Source organism: Podarcis bocagei, assembly GCF_964188305.1.
Source record: "Podarcis bocagei genome assembly, chromosome: 10".
NCBI lineage: Eukaryota > Metazoa > Chordata > Lepidosauria > Squamata > Lacertidae > Podarcis > Podarcis bocagei.
In genome coordinates, this window is record NC_138135.1 from 56,589,531 (window position 1) to 56,599,159 (window position 9,629).

Here is a 9,629-nt window from a genome sequence, read left to right on the forward strand (position 1 = left end):
ATTCCTCTAGGCAGTTCCACAAACTATACTGATCCTGAGAGGAAATCTGTGGAGCTCATTAGGATCACCCCCAATTAAAAAGAATTACCCTAAATCATACTTATTTTGTTTAATTATTCATGAAATCTGATCTAGCTGAGTTTTTGTTATTACAGCAGCAGCAAAATACAGTTTGCAGAATCATACAACATGACATCAGTGATGTGCTAGCATTCACATTTGACGTGGATATTACACATTTATTTTATAGTTTCTGAACCTATAGAGACACTCCCACATTTAATATAAACTTGTGGACTTTCTCTCCATTCCAGAAAAAGCAATTGAAATAGCTATCATTTTGAATGCAGATTTAGTAAATTACTGCATTACATAACATTTTCAGCTGGACGTTAAGGCCACATTCAAGCAACAGTTACCGTATTTTTCGCCCTATAGGACACACTTTTTCCCCTCCAAAAATGAAGGGGAAATCTGGGTGCGTCCTATGGGGCGAATGCAGGCTTTTGCTGAAGCTTGGAGAGCAAGAGGGGTCGGCGCGCACCGACCCCTCTCGCTCTCCAGGCTTCAGGAAGACATCCGCAGCCTAGGCAGCCCTGCGGGAGTTCCCACAGGGCTGTCTAGGCTGCGGATAGTAGCCTGCTTCCCGGAGCGCCGGGCACGCTGAAAGCAGAATGCCCGGCGCTTCGAGAACACATCCGCAGCCTAGGCAGCCCTGCGGGAGGTCCTACAGTGCTGTCTAGGCTGCGGATAGCAGCCTGCTTCCCGGAGCGTCGGGCGCCCTGAAAGCAGAGCGCTCGGCGCTTTGGGAACACATCCTCCCCACGCTACGGATAGCAGCCTGCCGCCTGGCGGGCGGGGCGCCCTGAAACAGAGCGCCCCTCGTGCCGGGCATACATCCACAGCGTGGGGAGCCCTGCAGGAGTTCCCCGCAGGGCTCCCCACGCTGCGGATAGCAGCCTGCTGCCCGGCGCGCAAGGCACCCTGAAGCAGAGTGCCCCGCGTGCCGGACAGACATCCGCAGCCTGGGGAGCCCTGCAGGAGTTCCCCGCAGGGCTCCCCACGCTGCTGATAGCAGCCTGCCGCCCGGTGGGCGGGACGCCCTGAAGCAGAGCGCCCCTCGCACCGGGCAGACATCGCCCAGCCCTACAAGCTCGGGGGACAGCAGGTAGGCGCAGCGCTGCCATCCCACTGTTCCTCGACCTGGTTCGGTTTCCCCGACCTGCTTTTGGGGGGGAAATAAAGGAAAACATTTTTTCCTTTATTTCCCCCCCCCCAAAAAAAAAACTAGGTGCGTCCTATGGGACGGAGCGTCCTATGGGACGAAAAATACGGTAAGCACTTTTTAAGACCCATTAATTTTAGAAGCATGTGTTTTTGTAGGTTGGCCTGCTAAAGAATGATAATGAAGAACTAGTAATTTGAAGACCAAATTTAGATTAGGTTTGATATTACAGTTGATGGCAATATTTTTATTAAATAATTCCATTTGTTTATAGGACAACCACAACAGGGCCAGACTTCATACAAGTGACCCCATGCTCTCTAAGAACAACTTGCTAATATTTCTAATGTTTCTGTAGTGGTATATTTCTAGTGGCCCTAGTCATGTTATGACAAGTTTGGAAACATTCTCATAAAGAAATAAATAGGTAAAATAGAGAGAACATTTTAAAATAACAGACTGTAAACCTTTCCTATCTGAATGCTACCCATAGACCTTTTGAAGCTTTTTCTTATTAATTGCCTTGCTGTTGCAGATTGAACTAACCTAGGAATGAGGGTCTTTGAGAGCATGAAAGAATAGGATTTATGGTAATAAAATATGCTGATGCCATGGTAGGTCCTGTGTAGATAGACAGCCGTAATCTCTGTTGAACAATACTGTATGAATCTGCATGTCTAAGCACAGTAAGGTTGTGCAGCATTCACAACACACAAAAACAGATACAAGGTAAGTGTGTGTGAGAAAATCTTATAAACTTATTAGTAGTAAACAAAACCAATAAAACATTTATATAAAAACACAGGTTGAAATTTGGAAGGGGAGGGTGAAAGATGTTTTTATATCTGCAAAATTATGTAATTGCCCAGCTCTTAATAACAGTTAACTGTTATAAGTGCAGTGTGTTTTAAAATTTAGTATCATTGGCCATAATCCACTATGGCTGCAACTGTGGACAGGAAAGGAGCATGCTCATAGCCTGAAGTGCTTTGCGAAAGTTGAATCAGCAAACCAATGAAAAAGCAGTTTATCAATTCCTTTGGATGCTTGGCTGCTATAAAAGCTTTTTTTAAAAAAGCCCTCTTGCAAATTTCTGTTCTGCCCATGTCTAGCAGGTAGCATTAATGACAGAACTATAAAACCCAAATAAGTTTTAGAGAGGCTGTGAGGGCCTAGGATGCACAGGTATGCACCAATGTGTACCTGCAAATGCATTAGCGCTGGGGTAGTGAAATGCCTTCCTTAGGGCCTACAGTTTGTCTGAAAAACATCTTTTTCTGCCATTCAGAACTTGGTAGCTATTTGCTAAAGATATAAGTAGACACTTTAACCTTGTCTTACAATGGATTATCTGAAGGAGTGTCTCCACCCCCATCGTTCTACCCAGACACTGAGGTCCAGCACCGAGGGCCTTCTGGCGGTTCCCTCACTGTGAGAAGCCAAGTTACAGGGAACCAGGCAGAGGGCCTTCTCGGTAGTGGCACCCGCCCTGTGGAATGCCCTCCCACCAGATGTCAAAGAGAACAACTACCAAACTTTTAGAAGACATCTGAAGGCAGCCCTGTTTAGGGAAGCTTTTAATGTTTGATGTATGACGGTATTTTAAAAATTTTTGGGAAGCTGCCCAGAGTGGCTGGGGAAGCCCAGCCAGATGGGTGGGGTATTAATAATAATAATAATAATAATAATAATAATAATAATAATAATAATAATAATAATAATTCATAAATGCATCGGGTGTAAAAGGAGTTCACTGATTTGTGCATGTGACAGCTAGCACCTCAGTGTTCAGTGTTTTAAGTGGATGCCACAAACCATCATAGTGCTCCTTCATGTGTTACCTTTGGCTGTTTTCTTCATGCACAAGAGTAGTAAATGAATCTCTAATACATGTATATCTAGGCCAGTGTTCACACGTACATGAAGCTATTGACTAGGAGCTAAGAGAATGAGTCCTGTGTCAGAACTCCCTCCTACTCCCCAAGTTGTGTATTTTGCTTAATTAGTTACTCTCTAATTTGTGGCCAAGCATAGTTTGTACATGCCTTGCAGATGAATAGGTTTGGGTAGGTGCCCAACTCTAGTAGCTTCCATGGAGCTACTTGCCTAATCTCTGTAGATAAGGGCTGCATGCCTGAAAATTAGTGTGGACTGCATTGCTTGCAGTAAAATGTGCATATGATGTGCACTTGGATGGAAATGCCTATCAAAACGTACATTCGGTTGAAAGTAAGGATGAAATAATATGTCATTTTCAAATTCACACATGCAATCCATCAAATGATATTGCAGACAAATACTGAAGCAGGTCTAAAATAAGGGAAGCTTCCACCCATTGCCCTGACCCTCCTGTCTCTCTACAGTATCCCCGCCACCCAAGGCTTTACATTTCAGTACAAAATTGTTTTAAATTTTAAATATTAAGCTGTAAAAGGAAAAGTGGAGGGGGCATGGGAGAATGTTACCAAAAAGGTAGGAGTAAATTGCGCAATCTGCGTTTTTTTTTTTCTTTCAGTTCTGTGCCTGTAGAAATTAACTTGAGTTTTATTACAAAATCTTGTGGCCGTAGGGTTGATTTACAAAGTAATTCCCAGTTCCGTGTAATCTGTCCTAACCTGTGACTGGGCTCATATTCACGAAGAAAAGGGTGTGTTAACTAGCCAGTACATTACTACAGCTGCAGCAAGGTCCCCATGGAAATTGCATCCACGTGCAGCTTCATTTCATGTTTCTTGGTTGTAGAGGAAAAACATTATTAACTGACCCTCAGATTGGAGTACGTATGGCTAGATGAAGAAGGTTCTTAGGCAAACCTGAGTACCAGGATATGTCCCTCTTCATGTTCCTCTCAGCTCTCTTTATAGGAGAAGCAAATGGGGAGTTTTTGAACCTTTTTTGTTCTCCAACAGAATTCGAACTCACTCCCCTTCTCAGTGGTCATCTCTCCTGTAGAAAAATACAGATTGGGAAGCATAGACAGTCCCTGGAATGTTTCAGCCACTTTTCGCAGTCACTTGGCCTTCCTCTTAGCTGTGACTCCCACTGAAAGGGTTTGAAATGCACAGGCAAACATCTAGCAAACTGCAAAATGAAGTCATATGTTACTTGTGCCTCAGTTATTTAACCTTCGTGCAAGCACCCTACAGTTCTCCAATTTGAAGAACCGAGGTGTTAAATGCTAGGAAAATGACACAAATATGCACACACTGTAAATTTATGAGCAAATGTAATGCTGTAGCATTTAAAACTTAACTATACATGTTTGAAAATATTCCTAATAGTGTTTGTAGCATGAGTGCAGATGGTGTAAGAAAATGTTCATTTTTTTTATTACTCCTCCCTAGATACTATGATGAACCAGAATGAACAATTATTACAATTGAGAGTTTTGCCGGCAGATCTTAAAAAAAAAAAAAATTTACACAATATATTGCAGCTGCCTTTTCAGAGCTGCCACAATCCCACAATGAATACACATTTAGCTGAATTTAAAGTGTGTTTTGTACACGCATCTGAATGTATTCACATGCAAGATGATGCTGAACCTGATAAACACACGGCACACACAAACATGCCAAGTGTGCATATATTGGCAGAGGAACAGGGATATTATTATCACAACCATTGAAATCTGTAGTAGAACCCATATTAGATTGTGTTAAAAAGAAACTATACATGACTTTAAAAAAATGTCAGGATTATATTTGTATCTCCCACGTGTAGGCTCATCCTTACTTTTTAGTTGCCTCTGCCTTTAGAAATGTGCAGAAGAAGTGTTCTAATCTAGAACCAGTGTTTCAGTTTTGTGCTTTTATGTAGGCAATGGGCTTGTTCGTGTGCTAGGCCAAACTAGGGCTTGGTGGTACTGGAATGAAACTCATGCTTGCATTCTCCCTTCTCCCCTGGGCACTTCTTAAATGCTTCGCTTCATTCCGCAAAGGGACCATGGTGGGTCTCCCTAGACCAGGGGTCAGCAAACTTTTTCAGCAGGGGGCCAGTCCACTGTCCCTCAGACCTTGTGGGGGGCCGGACTATATTTTTTTGGGGGGGATGATGAAAGAGTACCACGAGCCCCGGTGGCTGCTTACCTGTGTCTTGTCAGCGGCAGGGGCTGGCGGTGGTGGCGGAAGGCTGATGAGTGGCGCGCGAAAGGGCTCTGGAGATGGGCTGCTTAAAATGGTGGCCGCTCGAGCGCTGCTGCTGCTGTCACCAACAAAGCCCAGCCCCTTTCCTCCTCTAGGTAGGGCAGGGAGAAGCCAAGAGGGAGGAGGCACTGCCGCCGTGTGAGGGAGAAGGAGGGAGCGGGAAAGAATGTGTGCACTGGTGATCCACGCGGCGATTCCCGGACCATCTGTGGGCCAAATCCAGAAGGCAATTGGGCCTGATCTGGCCCACGGACCCTAGTTTGCCTACCCATGCCCTACATTGCTGAAGTTCAGGGGAGAACCATCGCCGTAGCTACCCATATAATCTAGTCTGGCAGCACCTGTCTCAAGAAGAGAAGTTGCTGTGTTGGTTCGGCAACCTCCTAACTCCCAGACCTAGCCAACGGAGACCTAGTGCCATGCTCTTTGCTACCAACAGTTAGAGGGCGGCACACATACATAACCATTTGTGACGGCCAATTCTGGGATGGGCAGGGAGGATTCTGGGAATATTAAAATACGATGCAAGATTCCCCAGCATATTTTAAGAGGTGTGTGTGTGTTAAGGATAATTGTTTACTTTCCTGAAATGGGAATGTTTGCTTATGTTAAATTACTGTGTACTTTCAACATGGTTCCACACCCCCTTTGTCAGTAGCTCTCATGTGATTGGATGACCGTGAGTCATGTGAGAGAGGCATTCCATTCTCTTGTGACTGTTATTCCAGTAACTTGTTTTGTAACTGTCTTTCTGCTTCTCTCTATCTGTGAGGGAGAATGGCTGCTGAGAGAGGTTTCTCTAGGATACTACTGTGTGTCAGTGTGATCTGTCTGAAGTGAGACAGACAGAGGAAGATTCCTAAAAGTTAATAGGGAGAAACCTGTTCAGGAGCTCTCTGTAAGGAACAGAGAGAATACTGCTGAGGTGAAAGTAAAAACTGTTCATAAGAAACTGTAAGGCCTGAGTGAGATCTACAATTCAAGTGAGAATGTACGCTTGTTTGAATAAGCATGCTGTTGTAAATATATTCTCCTCAGTTATATGTTTATGAAAGTAAAGTTCTTTTGAATATAAAGTCTTCACAAAGAAGCTACCAATCACCTAGAAGAGGAGTTAACTTCCTAGCTGTAAGCTACTCTGTTACTTTGCGTATCACCAACATTTATACACCCCGGCCACACACCAGTGTGTATGTGACCTGTTGGTATACAAAGACACATTCCTGGCTTGCTTTTGATACCAGCATATCTGTGGGAAACCAGCTTCACTGACAGAGAGGGCAATTGGGTTTTCACTCCAGAAGTGTTTCTGATGGAGAGGTGCTTCCTAATGTATAATTTAAATATTTCTTTTTGTAAGAAGAAATGCACCAAAGCATAAGTAATATATTAATTTATTTGTAATAATACTAATAACTACATTAGGTTTAGCTTTTTATTAGTGAGTGTAGGAGAGGGGAATTATTTTGGCAGTGGTCGTGTGCCTTACTTTGCTGTTTTTTAAAATTAAAAAAACTATATAATGGTGTATCAAAAATAGTATCAACGATAGCAATGAGAATTTGATATTAAGCCGAGTAGATTGCATTTTAAAATTCTGTCACTTATTTCTATACGTAAATCAAATTTGGATGAAGATGCTTTATGTCTTTGTTTGTACAAGGAAAAAAGAAAATATTTTTCCTTGTAGAGTAATGAAGTATTTCTAGACAAAGTGGATTTATGATTGTAACATCTTTTGACAAGCACATTGGACTGTAGAAAGAGCATCCAACTTGGGGCTTGGGGCATATGTTGCTACCTTCTGCTAGCATAGCTCCAAAGCAAGTCACTGTTCGCTAAGGGTCAGGTTCATGCTTTCAGATCAGAGAAAAGTAAATATATGGTTTCGTTTTCAGAAGTGATAATTTGTAATATATAATGTAAATAGGTTTGTATGTAAAGATGCTCTGACCTATTTATGTCATGGACTGATGGGATCGATGTATTCAAGCCTAGTCTATAAAAGTAATTATGTAAAAGTGTTCAGATCTGAGCCCATATGGTTTAAAAGGTATGGTGGGCTGGAGACCTGAACTATCACTGCTGATAAACATTCAGGGGCAGTAACCTACTCTTTTGTCTGTCCACTTAGGGCAGGGCAGAATGAACAGTCACTCCTTACTACTTAAATTAAATGGTATTCTGGCTAATATGGGCGGGGGTCACTAACCTTTTGGGACCTGTGGTCACATTGGCAAACCAGAGAAACTGCTGTTAACACCACAACTAAACACACTGCACTTGGGTACAACAGAACACTTCTTTCAAGCCTACTTCCAGCATGGGGAGGGGACTTTGTGATTGCCAGAGAATGCCTCTGTGAGCTCATTGGTGACCCCTACTTTAGATGAAAAGATCCCAGGGTATGTAGAGCTTTAAAGGATAAAACCAGCACTTTTAAATTGAACCTTGAGGCAGTCAGGTGGATAGTGTCATACCTTAGGTTACAGACGCTTCAGGTTGCACGATTTTGGGTTGCGCACCGTGCCCAACCTGGAAGTACCGGAATGGGTTACTTCTGGGTTTCGGCACATGCACAGAAGCGCCAAATCAAGACCTGTGCAGACGCAGCGCTGCAGGTTGCGAACGTGCTTCCCGCACGGATCACGTTTGCAACCCCGAGCATCCACTGTAGTGGTGAACTTTTAACATGGGTCATTCCTAGTTGATAATCTGGCCACTGCATACTGTACCATTTGTAGTTTTTCAATGCTCTTTGAACACAGTTGAATTGATAATTTGAAGGCAATAGAATACCTCTGCAGGTGTTCTCAGTATGGTTGTAATGGTATGGAAGAGAACAGAGGTGTGCAAGATGTGCCTGCCCTTCACCATCCATGCATTGGGGGAGATGTTGGAAGCAAGGAGCTTGGGTCTTTGCGCATAGACCCCCCACCTGCCCACTTCCCACACATGAGAAAATCAGCCCAGCTCTCAACCTTTTAATCCTTTTCCCTATTGAAAGCCAATCTGAGTATTGCAACTGAACTGAATATTTGTTTCCCTCTCCTTTTGTCCAATGTTACGTTATGAGTACCTTGGCCCTGGGTCCTGTTGCATATATTGATGACATTTATATAAGTGCTAATAATAATGTGTTTTTATGATTAGACCACCAACCTGCTGAAAATGACCGTAAGTGTATGGATTAATAAATAACTGTTTTACGCATGATTGAGATTTGCTTACACTTTGAATGATGAGTGTCTTTAAGAGTGGATCTGATGATGAGCATGGTAGGAATAAATAGATTTTTAAAAGGTGGATTCTGTGAGGCAAAATAGAAATTTAGTTCAACCATATGTAGAGCAAAAGTATTAATATCCTTAGTTTTAGTTACTTATTTTATAGTTATTTTGTTATTTCATCTGGCTTGTTGGATCATAAATTATTACCATCATTACCATCATTATTACTGTCATCATCAACAACTTTTGTACCTCACCCCTTGAGTCATGGTGGGATTCCCACTTTATTGAGGTAGACCATGCTTAGAGAAAGTAACAGCCCCAAGCTCACCTAATGAGCTTTATGACTGATTGGGAATTTAAATACACAGGTCCCTGATCAAAACCCAACAGTCTAATCACTACACCACCCTGGCCTGTAGCACACCAAAGACTATGGATTTGCTTCTACTTTCCCAGATGTGTTAACTTTCTGCTGTAAATCTGTGATCTAATAATTACAAATGCATGCCCTGAAAGAGCAGCAGTAAGGGGGCTTTTCTGTGTAATGGCATCTTTGCATGTTACTGAAAGTTTCCTGCTGCACATACACCTTGGTGTGAGTTCACACGCAGGAACAACTGTGAACTTTATTGTAATTGAATAGGTCAACTTGCCCCCAAACAAAACAATTTGCTGAGGCAGTGTTACAATAAGGCATGCATGAATTCAAGAATTCACCAAACTAATTTACGTCTTTTGGGGTGGGTGGGGGGAATTGATATGGTGACAAAATTACCAAATGTCTATTGAAACATTCTGTGCCACACAACCTTTTGACCATTCGTTAACAGCTTTGTTGTTTTTTAAATGATTCATAACTCACCATTAAAAATCAATCTCAGAGCAGGATACGGCATAACAATATAGAATAAACAACCAAATCACTGTAACTGTACATTAGGAGCTATATCGCAGCACTATGAGAGCAGGAAAAAAAACCTTAATCAAACTTCGGAGTAAGTAAATATGTATTTACAAGACGTATAA

General features: G+C 42.6%; 1 protein-coding gene across 8 annotated transcripts in view; it reads left to right on the forward strand.

Annotated features, from left to right (window-relative positions):
- Positions 1 to 6,100: 6,100 nt before the first annotated feature.
- The window catches only part of FOXP2 (forkhead box P2), a 334,596-nt gene continuing 331,067 nt past the window's right edge, over positions 6,101 to 9,629 (forward strand). For 3 of the 8 annotated variants that reach the window (XR_014012537.1, XM_081211588.1, XM_081211595.1), the window contains exon 1: positions 6,102 to 6,353. The gene's annotated coding sequence lies outside the window, so the exon portion shown is untranslated. Of the gene's footprint in view, positions 6,354 to 9,629 lie in introns of all 8 variants that reach the window. The other 5 variants (XM_081211591.1, XM_081211589.1, XM_081211590.1 and 2 more) reach the window with 3 other exon arrangements.